At 42.0% G+C, this 21856-nt stretch overlaps 1 protein-coding gene across 2 annotated transcripts in view; it reads left to right on the forward strand.

The window, feature by feature from the left end:
* ARID5B (AT-rich interaction domain 5B) overlaps positions 1 to 21856 on the forward strand; it is a 179393-nt gene that overhangs the window by 58803 nt on the left and 98734 nt on the right. The window contains exons 1-2 of one of the 2 annotated variants that reach the window (XM_046026991.1): positions 20129 to 20133; positions 20258 to 20262. The exons of the other annotated variant lie outside the window; for it this stretch is intronic. The gene's annotated coding sequence lies outside the window, so the exon portion shown is untranslated. Of the gene's footprint in view, positions 1 to 20128; positions 20134 to 20257; positions 20263 to 21856 lie in introns of those variants that run through there. 2 annotated transcript variants of the gene reach the window in all.

Consider the following 21856-nt stretch of genomic DNA (forward strand, 5'->3'; position numbering starts at 1 on the left):
AATTCCCTTAGTAAATATGTTGAGGGGATATTATTAATGTTACAAAAACATAAGTCAGGTATATTATTTCAAAAAGGTTAGTTCCATCCAACATTGGAAAATCCGTATGGGGTCATTTTCTCTCTCTGTGTCCATATTTATTTTCTTCATCTCTTTTAATTGTGCTTCTTTTCTTATAATAAAAGTATTGCGTGCTTGGGGTGCCTGGGTGGCTCAGTCAGTTAAATGTCTGACTCTTGATCTCCACTCTGGTCTTCATCGCAGGGTCATGAGTTCAAGCCCTGTGTTAAGCTCCATGCAGGGCATGGGCTTGCTTAGAAAGAAAGAAAGAAATGCTTATCATGTTAAGGTGATATAAAGAAATAGAAAAAAAATTAATCACCCATAATACCACCTTCTGAAATAACTACTGCTGGTATTTACTGTTGCCCATGCTAGTCTTTTTTTCTCTGCCTATATGTGAACTTTCATTTTTTAAAATTTATACTGTATCTTCAGTTTCATATCTCTTATTTAATGTGGTCTTTTATACACAAAAGATATTCATCAACAGTATCGTTTTTAGTAATGGATCCCACTGTATTCCATTATACAGAAGTACCATAATTTGTCTGTCTCTTCTCCTATTGTTAGACTTTGGGTTTGTTTTTTTTTCCTAGCTTTTGACTGTTGTAAACAGTGCTTTTGTGAACATCCTTGATGTTATATCATTCTTTGTATCCTTGATTATTTCCTCAGGATAAATTCCTAGAAGTGGAACTTGTGAGGTCAAAGGTTGAAGCACAATTCAGAGGCTTTTGCTAGGTGTTGGTTCATTTGTAAAGAACATCAATCAGGATATCATGTACACTGAAAATCCCTAAATGAAGCCAATGTAAAATGAAAAACATGTTATCAAGTTTCAAGAGAAGTTGGGCAAATTTAGATATAGCCCATCTTAGGCAGATTTGTACTTGTGTGTAGAACATGTTTCTATAGCCAGAATTCTATCTCTAGTTTTTGCATTGTGATTGGGAAAGATATCCCAACCCTAAGGGTGTCCCTAACCATTCCCTGCTCCACCTGCCAGAATGTCCCACAATGTCCCTTTGAGGTCTTATATTTGCACTGAGCTTTCTAGTGAAAGAGACACACCTCCCTGCCTTTTAGAATGTTCTAGCTCCATGTCCTGTCTCTGTGTGTGTGTGTGTGTGTGTGTGTGTGTGTGTGTGTGAGATGTATGTGGTATGTGTATGTGTGGGGTGTGTGTGATCTCTGTGTGTGTTTGGGGAGGAAGCCTTCATCTCCACTCTCCCTGTGCTCTCTTAATCACAGGTGACTATAGGGAATTCACGTTTGAGAACTAGCCAGTGACAGGCTGGGACATCTTTGAAAGGGTTAAGCTGAAAGACTGTTGCAGCCAATGAGAATTTATCCTGATGATGATGTCACAGTGGTGATATCAGAGGCTCCCGGGAATTGATTATGAAATTACTCAGAACTGGAAACATTCATTCCACTCTTAGTAGCTTTTTTGAGTGTGACAAAACCGGGATTAATTGAAGTTTTAATAAACCAGGGCTACGTGTGTTCCAGGTTCATGAAGATCATTATTCTGAGTACAGTTAAATTAATACACAGGCACACACACACACACACACACACACACACACACCCCAGCTGCCAGTGTGAAAAGGGGGAGGGAGGAGCTTTTAATCTTTGTTATTGATTTTCTGTGTGTACAGTTTTATCTAAAGAGTATAGTTTACCAGCTATTGTGGCTTTTAGGCCAATAAAAAGCTTTGGTCCTTAGAAAATAAAAGGAGATATTTGGGCAGCTAGTTTCTTTTAATTTCTTTTCTTTTCCACTTCATGGCAGTATTTCAAATAATTAGGTTGATTTATGATTACAGATAGTTTTAAGATGTAGGATGCTTTAACAATGTGGTGCCAGTTTATTGTATCTGGCTTTATCCAATTATAAAATTGAGTTTAGTCATGTAATGATTCTCTAACTAAAATACCAATCACAGTGCATGGACTTTTCCAATGTACATACTGCAAGGCTATTTTAAGCTTCTCTCTTCAAGGCGCCCTCACATCTGAATATGCTTACTTGGCTTTACTCTTTAACATGTAAGAGCACATGCAACTTTGGCTACATTTAGCCTCCCGAGTCTAATGCACATGCTTGGTGACAGCAAAGGGGGAGGTTTTGACGACGAGCAGAATATGATAGACTAGAGTAATTATTTCCGCAAGAAAATGAGCATCCTACGTTATTCGTACAAATAACACAAAGTGATTATTTGGCTGTGCCGTTGTAATGAAACAATAAAGATCATATTTAATTTAAAACAGTATCCCCCGGGGTCTTCTTTTTTATTCAGAGCATTTTGGCTACTAAAACAAACATGATTTGCTGCTATGGTTAACAACAGCAATTTTAGAGGAGAGAGGGAGGGAGGGAGAGAGAGATTGAGAAGGGAGAGAAGCACATCTTTTCCTTTCTCTCTCCTTTAACTCTACCATTCCAGAAATCATGATAAGGGCATACGGAATAGGAATGTTGAAAGAAGTCGCTTATTGCACTAGTCTTTCCATATTGTTCATAGAACCATTTATTTACAATAATTTGAGTAATCTCAGAGTTCCTCCTAAAGGCTTTTTTTGGCCTGGATAAAAAGTGCAGCTTTAAGATATTTCTCCTAAAATAAATTTGAGACGGTCTCATTTATAGTCAGCAGTGCCTTGATTACTTGCAGACACACTGGAAATTTACATGCGCTTTTCTCCTTTATAAAACACTGATCTGTTCATATCATTAGTTCCCTCATGACTAGCGCTTGGCTGCTTGCCAAACGGTCTAAATCTGTAGTTGTAAATCGTGAGTTGAAATAGCAGAAAGTGGATTTGTAACTTAAAAAGTGTAAACAGTTTGGAAAATGAAGTAATTTTGGAGTATGATTGATTGCCTTGTGATTGTACTTTAAATTAGCCTAGGGTCTTGGGGGCAGATATGTGCTCTAACTGCTTATTATACATTTTCAGTTTTCCAAGGAATAATGGCATTGTTGGTCGGCTTTTAAACAATGTATGCATCTCCTGGAGTGACCTTTTAGGAAATGAATAGTTTTATTGTGTGTCCATTACTTTGCCTGAAACAACATTTTTGAGTTATTAATTTGACTTGTTCTATAAATAAAGAATTCAAAATGCAAAGCAGCTGTGCGACCCAGAGCACAGTATATCATGCCTGTGCTTCAGAACCACTGTTTGAGATTGATAATTCACAGAACAAATGGTTTCTTGGGTGATAAATTAATAATGTTTTCTGGAGCCTGTGGTTACCGAAGATTAGTCCTTCGATACTGCGGAAGCCAAAAATTATTATTAAGGAGGACAGTCGATTTGTTGGTCTTCTAGGGCACTGGTAGTATAGGTCTGCTTTTGTGAAGGGATCTCAGTTCATTGAACAGCATAGATAGAAAGCAGGAATAACCCAGTGGGTAGTTTCCGGGCAAAATAGAGAAGCTATGTAGACAGAAAAGCCTGGAGTCAGAACGCCTGAGCCCAGGTATCTCTCACCCTGGTTTACCAACCAAGTCATGAGGCAGGACATGAGGCTCCATTCCTCTTTTTTCCCCACCAGTAAAATGGGTCTAAGAATTTCAAACTCACAAAATCATTGTAAGATTCACATGAGATAAGCTGGAGAAGGATTTTATAAAAGTAGACTGCCTTGTATTTCTTATCGTCATCACCAAGATCATTGTTATTTTTACTGCTGTCATGTTATTATTACACCGGCTTTGTTAATTTTGCCTGTCTGTTAATATCATGAGGGGCTCACGGATACAAGTGTTGAGCAACAGTCTCATTCACTCTTTGCTTCCATGAGAGAAAGGTCTAGGAATAGTTGTTTTGTGCTAACGCTAGAATTTTTTTTTTTTAAAGATTTTTATTTATTTATTTGTCAGAGAGAGAGCAAGCCACCGAGAGAGGGAACATAAGCAAGGGTGGTAGGAGAGGGCGAAGCAGACCCCATACCGAGCAGGGAGCCCAGTACGGGGCTCGATCCCAGGATCCTGGGATCATGACCTGAGCCGAAGGCAGATGCTTAACCGACTGAGCCACCCTGGCGCCCCTAACCTAGAATTTTAGTTTTTGTTTATGGAAACAATTTTCCCAGTATAGCCCTTTCCTTGTATTTTTTACTTTTTCATTGAACTTAACATTTCTTAGGGACCACATTTCTTTCCTGTGTTTAGAGATGAAGAATCTCGGTTCCTAAAACAATTGTTAGAGCTTTTACTCCATGTCAGGAAGAGCCTGCAGTAGACATCAGGGACACAGAGGTGAAAGGAGAGTTCTCTTTGCCTTTGCAACCGGTCGAGCCTCCAGCAGCACTTTCCAAATAGAACTTTCTGTGGTGATGGACCTGTTCTGTATCTGTGCCTTCCAATAAGGGACCCCTAGTCACATGGGGCTGGTGACAGCCAGAAATATGATCAGTGTGACCAAAAAACTGACCTGAAACATTTTAAATTTTATTTTATTTTAATTCATTCAACTTTAGCCACCTGTGGCTGGCAGCTATTGTATTGGACAGCCCTGTTCCAGAATAAAGATTTGCTAGTTTAATTGCCAGGTTGGGAAGTAAACCTAAATATTTTGGAAGCACATGGAGACTAAATTACCCATGTTTCTTTTCTCCTTAATGAGACACAATGCCAAAGCTCAAAACATTGGCATTTGGATAATGCCATTGGACAAAATGGATGAATTGCTTTTTAGTGTGTGTGTTGTCAAAACAGAGAATTGGTGTGTATCCGTAGGGAAAATGCGCAGAATACTCCAACAGGGCCTAAACCCTGAGGAGGCAAACGGTGGTGGTGCTGATACAGGATGCTGGCCGGGAGGAAACCCCAGCCAAGCCAGCTAGGGGTGTTTGGCTACCCTGATGAGCAAAGGCTATTTGGGGGCATCCGTGCCCAACAGTTCTCTAAGATTTACGAACATCGAACTACAGAGTTAAGAACTCCTTGCCGCACAGGGAAAATGTGGCAACCTCACGTTTTCATTTTGAGTTATCAAAATTCCTTCACGGGACAGAAACATCCCAAGTTATTGGGTGTGAGATGCAGCCACCCAAGACGGAACCGCACAAATCATTGGGGGAGCACCCCGGGGCGGCCAGAGCATGCAGGGGCTGCTCAGTGGTGTGGGGCGGAGGTGTTGCATCCTTGGGCAGCATGGGGCAGCGATGCATCTTTACAGGCAACCTGGGTTCCTCAAGGTCCTTGCTTAGTTCCTACATGAGTGAGTTTCCTCTGGGAGAGGAAGCAGCTTTGGGCATTGTGGAGCCGTATTTAAATACTTGTGGTGAAAAGTCTAATATTAGAATGGGAACAGAGAGACTTTAGACATCATGAAATCCGATCTCCTTACTTTGTTTTTACTTTTGGAATCCAGCGCTCCCGGCTGAGCTGTGGAGACCTCAGCAAGGATCTGGCAGAGTAGGGGGCGGAGCGGCAGAGGGCCGGCCTTACGCCCCGCCCCCCGACGCAGCTCTGACGTCATTTCCCACCTGCCGCTTCTGCTCTGGCCCTGCCCCAGCGGGGGGCCGCCAGGAGGGGGTCTCCTCTCCATCCTTCTCCTGCACAGGAGCTTGTTTTGCCGAGCGGCTCTGCTCAGGCCCCGCTGCTCCAAACTTGCTTTCCCAGTGCCAGGTCCTCAGCCAACAGGGGCTTGACCTTCCTCCCCGAGTCCCCGCAGCACAGCGCCTGGGGCTCACAGGACCTTCCTCGTTGGCCCCCCAAAATGTTTCCAGAGGGGAATACAACTTTTGGGTCGAAGGAATGTTTTAATATATAATATTTATATATTCGTCTTTATACCAATGCAGTCCTACCATGTAATGTTAATATTTTCCTAGGAGGAAGGGGCCAGGGAGGAAAATGTTTCCTGGGGCCTTTGGAAGTCCTAATGCAGTGCTGCTTTCACTGTCCCACCCTCCTGAGAAGGCAGCAGCCCCATCGTTTTACAGAGAAGGCACCTGAAGCCCAGAGAAAGGCGGGAGTTTGCCCAAGATTACAAAGCCGGTGCCTGGTACATCTCTCCCTTCTGAAGCTCCTTCTTCATAGGACATCAAGGAGATTTCTTCTTAAAACGATTTCTTCTGGGGCTGGCTTTTCTAAGCCGTAATGTAATTGTACTTTAATCAATAAAAAAAATTTCCGGTGAAACAACTGGGCGGGTGGGGGAGGAGAGAAGCCCAGCAAATGTGAATTGTTGTTTGTCTCCCTTAAACAACGTTTCACCTTAAAGCAGTTGCAAATGAAATGGATTGTATTACAACCTTCTTAGAAAAATAGCCACTGATCTCATAAATTCACCGAGCTTCCTGGTTCCAAAGGCCTCTCTTAAAATAATAAAGTGTCGCACGCTCAGTAAATACCTGCAACCACGTAGTAGGCAGGGAGGGGATTATAACTGCAAAACCAGAATGGTCCCCTCTTGCCTTCTCCAAAGTGTCGTGTGCGGGTTCCGTGCCCGCCCGGCACAGGAAAGGGGAGGATCACAGCTTCCTCCCAGGACTGTCTCCTGTCCTATGTATTATATGATGCCTGGATCTCAAATGTCATCCCTGGCTGATAGTCCCCTCCTTTGGGTGTCTCTCTGGCCCTGCACACAGCTCATGGCTCTGTTCAAGGAGCTGCCCTGGTGGCCACTCCCACCATGTCATAAGTTTATCAGGGCAAGGTGTCTCTTAGAAGCCCCAAGCAGTGGTTCTGACCCAGGGCTGTGGAATCAAGCAGACCTGGGTGCCACAGTGACCTTGACCAAGCTGCTTAATCTCTCTAAGCCTCAATTTCCTCTTCTATAAAATGGAAGCAGTAAACATATCCCTCGGGATTGCTGCAGTGATTAAATACACATTAAGGGCTTAGCGCTTGCCTGTCAATAGTGGGTGTTCAATAAAAGGCAGCTGGACTCGAGCGGGACAGTGAAGGATAACGGAACACTCTGACAGGTAGCCCGAAGATCCGTATTTGTCTTTTACTTTTGTTTGGCATCAAGCTCTGTGATGACTGCGATATGAATAAACATCAGAAACTGTACCTGGCATTTTGCAAACTGGGCTGTATCTTATCTGTCCAGGTGTGTGAGATGTTCTCAGAAAGTGGTTCCATGTCAGTCGTGCTTGAGTTTTGCTGGAGATGCAGCTGGTTCGACAGGTTTAAGGTCTCTTCGAAACCTGTGATGTACATTCCTCAATGCAGATCTTTCAACACCTGTCCGTTGCCTTATGTTGGCCATGGGAAGATGGGTTCGGCAGGAAAGAAACACCTGACTTGGGTGTAACTGAACTCTATTACCTTCTGTCAAACATGGCAGAAGAGACGATTTCAGTACCCCCAACCTGAGTGTCAGAAGGGTTTCACTAACTGTCTTTATAGAGTCTTCTTTGACACAAATGCATTTTTATTTTTATTTTTTTTTAATTTTTGCAGGTCTAGAAATCTTATTTAAATCAATGTAATGAGACACTTTGAACAAAATGTAATCCTTCTCACTTCTCCAGGCTTGGAAGAAGCAGTATCACAGCTACAGAGTTGGGCTGAGCTGGTTGTGTTCACACAGGCTAGTGTTCTTGCTGTGTGCTCCGACTCATCACAGTGTATCCTGGAAGCAGGATTTTTTGTGTGTCTGTGCTAAGCGAATTATACTCTGGAAGAATTAAGAGGGCTATTATTTCACTATGATTTTTGAAAGAGTGGGAAACTTCAGACCTAAGTAGAATTGCTGGGCCAGGCCTCTCCCTTTCTCTTCCAGGCCCCCTTCGTGTCCTGAAAAGAGCAGTTCTCTGGTTTTCAAGAAGGTTCTATTGAAGTGGAGGTGTAAGTTTTCGTTTAAGTTCCAGGGATTGTGAGGTCAAGGGAGTCTGCACTTTGTCTTTTGCCACAAGACTATATTTATGTATTAGTTCTGAAATTAAAAAACAATATTTTTAAGAATGCATGAGCAAAGATGAAAGAATTCTCTCATTTCTTCTGGCTGAAGAAATCTGGTCTCTTCATGGTTACCTGTGAAGGAGCCACTCACTGACACTTACGAAGAGCATTTTAACCCAAGATATCATGGCTGGAAATTTTATTGGAAGAATCTCTTCCACTATCCTGGGCGCAAGAACATTTGTCCTAGCTCTGAAGCCCAGCTCTGTTAGAGAGAGGTGAGAGGAGATTCAGCCAGCAAGAAAATGGCAGCATGGGAAGCCTCCTGTTTTGGTCTTCCCTATTGTGCAGGTGAGGATGAGAGTCTAGTTCTAGATTTCAAAGCATGAGCAAACTTATAATAAGAAGCAACCCCCCCCCCCAAGCTGGTAAGTTATGTGGCTTTTTAATCTAGAAATAGGCACCCTAAACAGAAAGAACAGAGATGACTTTCAATCATCTGCTTGATTTGAAGGCTAGGGGAAGGTAGAGGGATCTGATGCATCATAGGACATCTTTCTTGGCTGCATGAGACCATGGATGGAGTCTCTTGAAGATGCAGTTCATGTGTGCCTCGTACTAAATCCTTAGAATAACTGGTATTAGAAGTCCTCTAAGCTTTGAGATTTGTTACTGGAGCAAGGAAAGGGTCTTTAGGATGTCCCACTCGACTTGAAGGACCTGAAAGATTAACAGCCAATAAAAAGAGCATTGGTGGAAGATGAGTGCTAATTTTAGGCAAGAGCAGACACTTTCCTCAGGCAAGCCCTTCCCTCCCTCCTTCCATTAAGAACTGAGGGGGCCACAAAGGCTTTGTCTTAAGGTAGGATGACAGAGAGAGGTGATTTTCTCAAGTCAGAGAAGGAGACAAACATGGAATTTTTATAACGTAATATTTGCTAGTATTTAAGTAGACTCTGGTAGCATCTTGGCTGGTGTTCAGAGACTTGAAATCATCTTGCTGGTAAAGAGTCACTAAAAGGAGCTATTAAGTTGTGCTTCTTGAATTACATTTAGCTGCAAAGTATTGGTTCTGTCTTGGCCTTGTAAATGATAACCCCTATTATCTAGATGTTCTCCATCCACACCCCACCTGAGGAAAAAATCAAATTGGGTTTGAATTTCAGTTGAGACAAACTATATTAATAATATCCTTCATTATTAAAAGAAATCTTGACCGCTTCCATGCACGGAGCTTGCCCCATTGAAGGGGTGGGTTATTTGTAAGCCGGGTACCAAAAATAAATATGAGAAAGGGAGCCTTTAAATTGTAGGCGACATAGGTGATATATTCCCTTTTCTTGTGCATGACCCGGGTCATCATCCAAATTGTATTTTTTTAAACCCCTTTCTGTTCAAATTATTTCACCAACCATCGCTTTAGAAATTTCAGGCTTGGACATGATGAAATAAAAACCATCGCTTCCGTGGCTGCGGCATAAACACTTCCAAAGTGTGGAGTTCGTGGGGTTCTTTGCATTTTCATTCTTTGTCCCTTGAGCTCTGTAGTTCTGTTTGGAGCCACCATCCCTGCGTCACCTGGGTCTTATCTCCTGGCTTCTGCACTGGAGCACGAGACTGGGAGCTCCTGGGCATGAGCCCTGACATGGTCACCAGTGAAAACGCACTGATGAGCAGTGTCTGGCTCCGAGCAGAAACTAAATAACAACTTTCTAAATTGACAGCTAAAGCAGAAGGCATTATTCTTGAATATCTGCTTGGTCAAACATATGATACCCTTCCTGGGATCTTGGCTTTGAATGCTGGCCACCGTGGCCTCTTTCTTCCTTAAAGAGACTTGATGGGGACGTGGAATATTGTCCCCCGTCAGCCAGGGACAGTGGACCTTGCTTAGGCTGTGGGGGCAGATGGAGGGTTTCACTCAGTCACCTGTGATGAAAGGCGGAAAATGAAAGCCAGGGTTCAGATCTGGCTCTCCCCAAACATATCTTCCGCTCTTGCTCGAATGAATAGAGTGTGATACTGGAATGATACTCCCGATGCCGTCGGGATTTAACCTGAACCCTGTAATGGGGCTCCCTAGGTTCTCTGCCACCTGTTAGAGGGCCGAGCCTGCATTCTAGCCATGGCCCTTTAATCCCATCATCTCCATCGGTCTGTAGTTGTTAGAGCCCCAGGGACTAAAGATGTGTCTCTTTCCTTTTGAGACGCCAGCAGCAGACAACCCTGGGCTCTGGGCTCAGCTCCATTCCACAAACCTCCTTAGCAGTGAGACTGTGGCAAGTCAGCTCATCTTTCTTATGTGTCAGTCTCCTCATCTGGAAAATGGGAATGATAATAATAACTTCCCATAGAAAAGGAAAGAGATGTGTTCATGATCGACACACAGAAGGGGCTGAGGGAGGGATGCTGTTTTTATCTGCCTTGGGGGTGTCTGTGTACCCTTTGAAACTCAGCTTCAGCTTTGCCTTCCTGAAGACCTTCTTGACACTGTGTGGCTGCTGAGGACTCACCTGTGCTGTGTTTCTTGTGCAGTCACTTACCTATTTGTTCCCATGCCCACCACCCCTCCCAGGCTTCCCATCCTGAGAGGAGGGGCACTAGCTCTTTGATTTTTGGTCCTCCTGTCACTTCCTAATCCGCAGGACTCGGTGTTTGACTAGTCAGTGGATGGGTGGTAATTCTGACATCAAGTGTCACCTTTCTCATGATGCAGGGGGCATAGTTCTGTGAGCTGTATGTGTGATCAGCTGGGCTGGTTTGCGAGTCTTTGTCCTGGGACCCAAAGGAGGGAGGAACTACAGAGAAATAACACTACTGGCTTCACTGAGCCTAAAATTTGCTTCCTGAGGGGTTAACAGTGGAGAAGTATGCTGATGAAGGATGTTTTATACAATGGCAGTCTCTTTCTGAGATTATCTTCCAAATAAGGCAAAATCAAGTTTCACTTTAGGGATTGTTTTGAACATGAGACTGGAAGGGATACTTTAATAGCACAACCTGAAACGAGAAGTTTGCTTCTCTTTAGTTCATAAAATCACGAGGATTTTCAAGGCCACCGGCCCACTGGAGAGGCCCAGGGAGTCTCTCAGATTCTCATAAAGCTGCCAGAGCCCCTCTCCGAGGTTTGGGACCACACCAAAGGTAGCTGGGGTATAGTGGGGATAGCACGATATTTCGTGCCAGAGGACCTGGCCCTATCATTAGCTGGGTAACCCTGAGTCGGTCATTCACCTTGTTGAGCTTTCTACATCCTCTTGTATAAAATAGGGATATTCATAATAGATTTCGAAGGGGGTTCTGGGAATATCGAGTGAATCCAAATGCGTGAAGGAGCTTTATAAATTCTGAAATGTTACCCAGATGAGTGATTATACTAGGCATAATGACCTACTTGTAAGTTTACAGTGTTAAGCAGGGGTGTATGCCGGAAGGGGAGTTGCAGGGAGCTGGGGATTCCTGTAATCAGCATTTGGAGGAGTAGTCCCCACAGTGTAATCAGAAAACACTAACCTCTTCAGGTGAGCCATGAATGACGAAAAAAAGAAAGAAAGAAAGAAAGAAAAAGATGGGGGAGGAAAGAAGGGAGAGAAGATTTTGTGGTAGAACAGATTCTATGGTAAAATAAGTTCAGGAAAGGCAGCATATTGCCTCTTGCAGATTGAAATGCCCCTTAGCGTGTCAAAGGCGTCAAGAAGACTGTCTGTGTCACTTCTGTTAAACTCAAGGGTTTTCTATACTACGGTACCCTTTCCCACATAACACTTGGTTGTATGCTCCCTTCTCTCCCAGGAACTAGTGTTGTGTGAAATACTTTGGGAAACCACTTGCAAAGCCGTCTTAATCGTGAACATCTATCGAGTGTTTACTCTGCCCTACACTAGCCTCAGTACTTTTCATCGTTTAACTCAATGTGCTCCCGGGAAGACAGTGTTTTTTATGTCCATTTTAGAGATTAGAATCCTGATGCTGTGAAGTTGTCACTCCCCGGATCCCACGGTTAGGAGCTGGCAAACTTCACGCCCTGCTGCTCTGTCTTTCATACACGCTACCTTGTTGAGTCCTACAGATGATTGAACTATAGGGCTCCTGCTTCCCAGACTCTCAAAGCAATTGATCTTCATGTTTGCCACTGTACTGGTACTGACGATGGATAGACTACGGACGCCAATATTACGGAATATGTGATTTTTAAATGTGTAGCCTACTTTAAAGAGCTAAATTGTGTTACCAAGAGAAAAGAGTAATTCCCGTTTTTAGCCACAGTGCCCCCTGTGGTCTTCTGGTAGAAAGCTCTGACCCTTTTATCGGCTTAATCCACCCCTCCCGTACCCGTCTTATCTGTACATCTGACTTGAGGATTTTTCAAACACTCTATACTGCTCAATACTCTATACTACTCAAACACTATAGTGCTTCAGACTGGGTTTCTGGTTCCTATTTTCATCCTGCCTCCAAACCTGCATCTCACCATCTGTTTCAATAGGTGCTTGAACACCTGGGATACTTGTTACAAAGCACCCATCCAGAGACCCGAGCCCAGATATTTTCATTTTGCATGTTGGCAGGGTGGCCCAGGTATCTTTATTTAAACGAGCCCCTCAGTGGTTCTGATATGGCTGGCCCACAGAACAAATGTCCTCTCTTCGTTTTCATTGAAACTTGGAGTGTGGGGACATCCTACTGAGTTACCACTTGCCAGATGAGAAGCCTGGAGGAGTATTGGCCAAGGTTGAGGCAGAACCAGATTTCCACTCCAAGGGCTCAACTGGAGAAATAGGAACAAAGGAAAGCCTTGCAGAGGTGTGGTTAGGATAAAGAAACAAGAAGGGGGGTTGAGGCATCCGGGATCAGGTAACAGCAAGAAGCAAGGGAGGAAATACTGCTACCTGGTGAAGGCTACAGGCAGAAAGCTAGGAAGAAATACCCCAACCTCTCTCCACCATCTGCTTTCCTGTGGGTGTCTTCCATGTGCTGAATGAAGAAAAGGCCAGAGTGTAAGGAACCCCAGGAACGCAAGCAACCCTTAGGGGTCATACAGCATGGTAGAGAGGCTAGACAAGGAATAGAGGACACCAAATAGTGAATAATCAGAAAAATTAATTTGAGATATTAATTGAACATTAATTGAAATTAACATCTGTTGAAAACCGACCATGTGCTCCATGTGCTTCACTTGTTAGGGATTCCGATGTGCTAGAGACCCTTTAGAGAAGGGTCCTGCCCTTCAGAGAACCCACAGTCTAGAAAGGGGGACCTAGCATGAACAAATACACCCAGTAAAGTATATGACAGAGTAACTGCACCTTGGAGTTAAACTTATTTTAATGATCCACAATAACAGATTTCTGGAAGCAATAATCTGTTCTCCAGAATAGGGATCAGCAGAGACAAGGACTAAATAGATGAGATTTACTGTCCATGAAGTCTCTGTCACAACACAGCTCCATAACTTTGCAACTCAGCTGCTGTCTTGGGAAAGCAGCCACACACATTGTCAATGAAGGAGAATGGCTGTGTTGCAATAAAACTTTATAAAAGCAGGTTTTGGGCCAGATCTGGCCCATACTTGCCCAACCCTTGCTTAACATAAACCATCTCACAGAAATATCTAGAATAGGGGTACATGAGTGGCTCAGTCGGTTAAATGTCGGACTCTTGATTTCAACTTAGGTCCTAAACTCAGGGTCGTGAAAGTAAGCCCTCCCTCCGTCGGGCCCTAGGCACAGCACAGGGTCTGAGTGTCCCTCTCACTCCCCTTGCTTATACTCTCTCTCTCTCTCTCTCTCTCAAATAAATAAATAAATAAATAAATAAAATCTCTTTTGGAAAAAAAGATCTGGGATCTGTAATACTGGTTAACTCGTGATATGAAACCACAGAATTATAACTGGAATTAATACATTAGTCATCTGCGATTTGTTTATTGTGTCTTTTATGAGAAAAGGGAAGTAGGTGTGGATATTAAAGATTGAGGAAAGCCGGAAATTTACAGTGGAAATGATTTGCAGCCGATGATAGATATTATGGGAAATGTGTGTGCATAAACCCAATTCTTCCTCCTCCTGTCTTACATCAGCTTACTCACTACTAAGACTGTACAAAAGGAAGTTAAGACAGAGCCTATCCGTATCATCAGCTTTCAATGACAGTTTTCCACCGTGCACTGTGAGAGCACATTAGAAGGTACCAGAGTTTTTATATGACTGCAGTGGCGTGAGATTGAAGAGTGGTTTCAGTTTCCAGTATGTTTTATAAGTATCTCTTTCCTTCAGATGTTAAACTAATTTTCATATTGCACACACTAGAAAAAAGGAAAAGGAAAAAAAAATACCATTCTGAACAACTGATGTTCTCCTGGCATTGTGATAAAAAAGTAGAGCAGGTGGTTTGTGGAAATGGCACCAGGTGAACTTGTAGTTAGAGCAGCAAAATAGATATATCTCAGAGAAAGGGCTCTGACCAGGTTTTATAGTTGAAGCTTTCTTTTTTTTAATTTTACCTTTTTTTTTTTTTTTTTTTTAACCATTCACCAGAAAACCAGAAGTGGCAAGCAAGGATCTCTGCTGAGATCATGACGCAGGGCCGATGCTACCTTTTGGCCTTGCTTGGGAGTTTGGTTATCAGAACAGTGAAGTAACAGCCACCGGAGGCCTTCCCTCCAGGGTTGTTCTCTTCTTTCAGTTGTGTTTCTGAACCTTTTAGGATCATGGGTCTGAGAGTTCAGGACTGAAAGGCATCATGGGGACTGTGGCAAATACTTAGAAGAGCCCCAACCATCCCGGCTGCCTCTTCAGGCCCGGGCTATCTATCACAGGCCTCTTCCAGTTTCTTTTCTGGCGGATTCTCTACCGCTGATAACCACCAGCCACAAGTGGCTTTGAAGCCCTCGAAACGTGGCCTGTCCAAATAAAGAGAGACCATACATGCTAAACGTGTACCAGAGTTCAGAAACTTAATATGGAGAAAAAATAATGTGAACTGTCACTCTAGTAATTCTTCATATTGCCTATGTGTTGAAATAATATTGTGAGTATACTAGGTTAGATAAAATAGTTTTGTTTTGTTTTTTAAAGAATATACCCTAGAGAAACACATACACTTGTCCTATGAAATAAGACAAAATCTTTTCTTGGTAAACACATATATCATTGTGTTGTGTCCCTTAAATTAATACAATGGTATATGTCAGTAATAGTTCAATAAAATATTCATTGAATATTGCTTTTAATAGTAAAAAATTAAAGCCAAAAAAAGATAGATTAAAGTTATTTCACATTTTCTTTTTACTTTTTAGATTTTATCTACATATTTGGCTTTAGATTTCCCGAACACTGTATGTAGACCTTTACCCAGTTTTCAGTAGACATCTGAATTTTCTCATCACTTCTCATCAGTTTGAATGAGTTTTTTGTTAATAGGAGGTAGAAAATATTAAACATGATATCAATGGTAATTGGCTGTAATTAAAATGAACATATATGATTTGATAAAAACGTTGTTTTAAAATCTGTATTTATTAAAGTGTAACAGTTCTGAATAAATCATATGAAATGTTTATCCTTAGGTTTTATCTAATTTACTTCAAAAAAATCTGGTAGACTTGCAGAGCATTCCACCTAGATTTAAAGGGATCAGCATCATTAACCTTTATTGCTCTGGCTTTTCTGAATTCAGAACGCCCTAACACAGGCCAAAGTACTCCATTTCTACTGCCAAGCTTCATTAACAGAAATATGTGGAAGAAGGGAAAGAATAGAAGCGTCTGGTTTAAAGTGTCTAGATACAGCAATAAAGGAGGCTTCTTCAGAACGAGTATTTTGATTGTCTCTTTAGTGGTCCTAAGAGCAGGAATGGGTGATATAAAAGGAGGAGACTGGCCATATTGAATACAGTCTCATCCCTGGGCACATGGACAGAAAGGGAATGATAAAGATGTTGAGGGTCTGTCCCATTTCTGTGTAGGTAGGCTCCTACCTACCTAGGCTCCTACTTTCCTAGGAACGTTCTCGTCTACCCTCTGGGGGGGGGGGGGGTTACCACTTCGAAGACCACTGGTTTAAGATGAGCCACTGTTACCAAAAAGGCCTTTGCCCTCTTTTCCTCATTAAGCTGCATCCAAAGCCCTGCGATAATAAGAAAGAAAACAGTGCAATCTCTACCACTCTCCTCACCTCAGGAGGTGAGCTCCCGGAAGTCAGTGCGGTCATGTGGAGGTGGGTCCAGCGCTTTGAGGGTGGTCCACACACTCCTCAAGGGGTGAGATTATTCAACAACAACAACAACAACAAAAGTTCCCCAAATGAAACGTCTGCCTTCGTTCATGCCCCTTCATCTGAAAAGGCCTAGCAGTCCCTGACAGCAGTGCTGTTTGCTGAACAACTTTCTCCAGTTTCCTTCAGCCTTTAGGAAGTACTCCTGGTGCAGAGCCTTGGGGGAACCCAAGACACAGCTGCTGTCGCTCCTGGACGGAAGGTCAGGAGCTTGACTGCAGGCAGCTACACTTGCGAGCGCACGTGCAGCGGTCTGGGCCGGCCACAAGAAATGAGTACACCGCTTCTGTGCCCTCCAGGAGTTCCTATTCTAGTTGTTGGTTAGACAGACGCCTGTCCTCCTCCCAAGAACAACTAAGAGTGCCTTCAAACAGACAACAACCACTGTGAGACATTTCCTTTTATATTGTGTAAAATATGCATCACATTGAATATTTATTTTGTTGTCGTTGTTGTTGTTTTTAAGATTTTATTTATTTTATTTGACAGAGAGAGATCACAAGTAGGCAGAGAGGCAGGCAGAGAGAGAGGAGGAAGCAGGCTCCCTGCCGAGCAGAGAGCCCGATGCAGGGCTCCATCCCAGGACCCTGGGATCATGACCCGAGCCGAAGGCAGAGGCTTAACCCACTGAGCCACCCAGGCGCCCCAACATTGAACACTGAATTATTTTTTAGTGTATGGTAGTATTAAATATTCCTATGATATTACGTAAACGTCACCACTGTTTCCCGAACTTTCCCATCACCCCAAACAGAAGCTCTGTACCCATTAGGCAACGACTCCCCATTCCCTGTCCTCTCCTCCCACAAGCAGCCCCTGGCAACCTCTAGTCAACTCCGTCTGTAAGAACTGGCCTATTCTAGAAGCCGCATATGAGTAGAATCATACAATATTGGTCCCTTGGTGTCTGGCTTATTTCACTTCTCATAATGTTTTCATTATGTAGCATGTGTTAGAACTTCGTGCCTTTTTATGGCTGAACGAGAGTCCTTCGTTTGTATATTCCACCTTTTGTTAGCTGTTCATCTATTGGTGGACGGTTGGGTTGTTTCCCCATTTTGACTCTTATGAATAGTACTACTATCAACATTGATGGGCAAGTATCAGTTTGAGTCCTTGTTTTCAATTCTTTTGGGTATATACCTAAAAGTGGAATTACTGGGTCATATAGTAATTCTCTATGTAACTTTTAAGGAACTTCCAGACTGCTTTGCCCCACAGCTGTACCATTTTACATTCTCATTAGCAAAGAATGAGGGTTTTAACTTCTCCACATCCTTACCAACACTTGGAGTTTTTTGCTTTTGTATTTGTTTTTTAAATAATAGCTACCCTGGTGTGTGTGAAGTGGTTATCGCATTGTAGTTTTGATTTGCATTTCCCTGGTTAATAATGTCGAGCACTTTTTCATGTATCCTTTGTATAACTTCCTTGGAGAAATATCTGTTCAAGACCTTTGCCCATTTTTAAATTGGATTGTTTGTCTTTTTGCTGTTGTAGGGGCTCTTTATATATTCTGGGTATGTGATTTGGAAATACTTTCTCCCATTCTTTGTGTTGTCTCTTTACTTTTTTGACAGCGCTCTTTGATGCACAAAATTTTTTTTATTTTGATGATATCCAGTTTATCTATTTTTTAATTCTTCTTGCCTGTGTTTTTGTGAAATCCAAAGTCATAACAGTTTCCTGCTATGTTTATAGCTTTGGCTCTTAAATCTGAGTCTTTGATCCATTTTGAGTTCATGTTTGTGCATAGTGTGGTCTAAAACTCCAGTTCATTCTTTTCCTGTGAATATCTAGTTTTCCCTCACATCATTTGTTGGAAAGACTATCCTCTTCCCATTGAATGGTCTTGGCTCCCTTGTCAAAAATAAGTTGACCATACGTTTGAAAGTTTACTTCTGGATTCTTTTTCCTGTTCAATCACATTTTCTCCTTATGCCGGTGCCACACTGTTTTGGTTACTATAGCTTTGTAATATGTTTTTACATAGGGAAGCGTGAGTCCTCCAGCTTTGTTCTTTTCCAGTATTGTTTGGACTATTTGAGATTCCCTTGAAATTTCATATACCTTTGCCAGATGTTCCCATCTTTTAAAAATCACACAGTTAAAATGCAGGCAACAAAGGAGAAAATAATCACATGTCATCTCAAAACTAGAGGCATTCATCTACTAAGAATGCTTTTGAACAAAACAACATGAGATTCCACTTCACATCCTCTACAATGGCTATCAAAAGACAAATAATAGCAAATGATGGAGAGGATATAGAGATGCCAGAACCCTCATACACTGCTGGAGAGAACGTAAAATGGCACAGCCTCTTGGAAAACCAATCCAGCAATTCCTCAACAGGTAAATACAGAATTATCATATGCCCCAACAATTCCTTTCCTGAGTATATACACGAGAGAAATAAAAACCTATGTTCACATGAAAACCTTTAAATAAATGTTCATAGCAGTATTATTCATAGTAGTGAAAAAGTATGAACAACAATAATATCTCATCACCTGATGGAACAGGTAAATAAAATGTGGCATATCAATACAATGGAATATTATTCAGCAATAAAAATAAATGAAATACTGATACACTTGACAATATATATGAACCATGAAAACAGCATGCCAAGTGAAAGAAGCCAGTGACAAAGAACCACATACTGTATGATACTGTTTATATTTAATGTTCAGAATAAGCAAATTGATAGAGACATGAAGTAGGTTAAGCAGTTCCTAGGACTGGTGAGGGGCAGGGAGATGTGGGAGCAAGAGGGTTCAGAATTTTCTTTTTGGGAGAATGAGAGTGTTCTAAATTTGATTGTAGTGATGGATGTACAACTCTGCGAATATACTAAGAGCTCATACACTTCAAACAAATAAATTGTCTGGTGTGTGACTTATATCTCAGTAACGCTATTAAACAAAAGACATAGGTTTGAATGTATTGTTTCATACCTTACTTTTTTCTCACTCAATGTAACAGAATCTTTGCATGCCCTGAAAGTTATTTGATTTTGCTATTTTTTTTTAATGACTCTTTTTTTTTTTTTTAAAGATTTTATTTATTTATTTGACAGAGAGAGATCACAAGTAGACAGAGAGGCAGGCAGAGAGAGAGAGAGGGAAGCAGGCTCGCTGCTGAGCGGAGAGCCCAATGCGGGACTCGATCCCAGAACCCTGAGATCATGACCTGAGCCGAAGGCAGCGGCTTAACCCACTGAGCCACCCAGGCGCCCCAGGGCCACAAAGTTTTAATGAAAGTAGACATACCATCCCTTTTATACACACACGCACACATATGTGTGTGTATAAAATATACATATGATATATGTATAAAATGCCTTCAAAATGCTAGGCATTAAGTAATCAATATTAGTCTGTCCTACACTATGTGGTGTTTAGTTCTCCCCACACTTGTGTATTTTTTGTTGTTGTTGTTTCCCTATAAACTATGTTGGAATTTACGAGGTTTAGCCCGATCGGTGTTGACTACTTGTCCATGAAAGTCATAGCAAATAGCGATTGGTCATTTTGCTAAGGCACACATTTGGATCTTACACTCTGAGAGACTGATGTGTGGAAGTTAATTATTTTGCTATTGATCTATCCCGTATCACACCTTAATGAGGTTTATTCATGAGTTGCGGGAGCTCAAGAGGGTCTCTCGAATGTAAAGGGTTTATACAGCTGCTGCATAGTGGGATTATGGTTCTTGCAGTGATGGCAAGTGTAAGATACAACTTGCAAATGAAAATCCGTATAGATTTATAAGGGGAAAGATGGCAGAAGTTATTACAGTTTTTAAAACCAGTTAGACTAATGAGGTCAGGTTTCCTTCTCTTCCAACAACTTTGTCATGGTCGCCACAGGGCTGACTGGATCTCGGTTGTAGTTCCTCATCAGCCCAGAAAAGGTTGAGTTTAACGAAGTTCAAATCCAATATAACAGTCTTACTGGACCACTAGTAAATAAATAAATGTGTATGTTCATCTCTGAGAAAACGTTTGGCACAATTTTTAGAGTAGGGAAAATTTTGTCTAAGCCCTGGTTCCCTGGGGTTCTCGTGGGTCCTTTATATTTTCTTCTTCAGATACTGAAATTCTTTTATGCTGAAAGAGAATGACTAACTGTAGCCTAACAGCGTGTGAAGGGGAGGCGAGTTAGGTAGGTCGGACCCCTTAGAATCCCACTCCAGATGTGGTCACCACTTTCCCTCCTTGAGAATCTGGCCACGTGGTCTCAAGAGGAGAGACACGTACTGCATAACCACCGTCACGTGTGACACTCGCCTTCAGCTGCCGTGAGCCATATGGAAATAAGATGCAGAATTCTCAGAAGGAAATCCAGAGTGGCTCCTGAATGTGGCTTAGAAATCAGTACCACTTGGGAGAACCTTGGAGGTGGAGCTGGCTGGCTTCCCAGTGGGTTCGTTAGTTACTCAGAGCGATGGCAGTGTTTGGTTTTAGTTCAGCCTGGCATTGTTTTCTTTTCGGAGTGAGGAAGCAACAGTCGGGGTAAAAGCCAATATGAACGTTCTAATAACTTATTTTTGTGTGTGTGCGTCCATGGATTTAAAGTGGCCGGCTTTGGGAAACAGCGAGTTAAAAGCCCCGGGTTTTGCATTTGAAATATTCTTTGTTTACAACCATGCACGGAGATATTTTCCCACATTTTCTTTTTTATAAGTTCTCCAGTGATGTTTTCGTGGCCTATCCTGGGAAGATCTGTCTTTCCATTTATCAGAACAAATGGCAAGCTGGGGACCATTTAAAATCGTTTTTTTAGTTAATAAAGCCAATCTTCTTGTTCTGTTATGTTAAAAGTACATTATCTTTTTATTGCCAGCTCGCTATGGCTAGGTCTGTTTTCTGTCTTAGCAATCTCGGGGCTGCCCCACTTGCTTACTGGGTAGAGAATTACAAAATCAGCAAGGGTAGGGCAGCAGCAGCTGACTGACAGTACAAACCATTTCTCAAAATAACCACAACAGTGCAATCCTGATGTGTAATTTACGTCACAGTCTGTTTTTATGAAATAGTTTGTGGCATTTTCATTTCTATTCCGGATGGAATCTTGTGCTCTCTCCCTTTTAATCAGGCATTTAATTTATTTTTATTATTAATACTTTCCACTCCTTGTCTTGGCATGCCTCCAGTTGAACAGCTTTGATGAGGGGGGGAGAAAAAAAAAACAACCACCAACAACCCATCTTCCCCCACCCCAACTCCTCAACATCAGTTTAACTGCAAATGTATTTTCCCCTTTGATGTGTACTTACTTCGGGTACTAAGCTTACTGCCTTAGGAGAGATGTAGAAATATGGCGGGACGCATTACACACAGACTCGGACTTGCATTCAGGAATTGATAAAGTTGATGTACAACTTTGGAATTTTAAACACTTTCAACCAGTCCAAGCTATGTAGTCATACGCACTGCTGCATTTTGCTTTTACAAATGTCTTTCTGTATAATGTCCTGTAATTAGAACAGGAAATCATTGAGTAACTGTAAGATGAATAAGAGCACTTAGACTGAAAGGAAAATTACCTTCCGAGAAATTATATTCTCTCTCTCTTATTTTTTTTCTTTCTCTTTCCTTTTTTTTTTTTTTTTTTTTTTTTGCTGCATGTTACAATGTTG

This window comes from Meles meles, chromosome 13, assembly GCF_922984935.1.
Source record: "Meles meles chromosome 13, mMelMel3.1 paternal haplotype, whole genome shotgun sequence".
NCBI lineage: Eukaryota > Metazoa > Chordata > Mammalia > Carnivora > Mustelidae > Meles > Meles meles.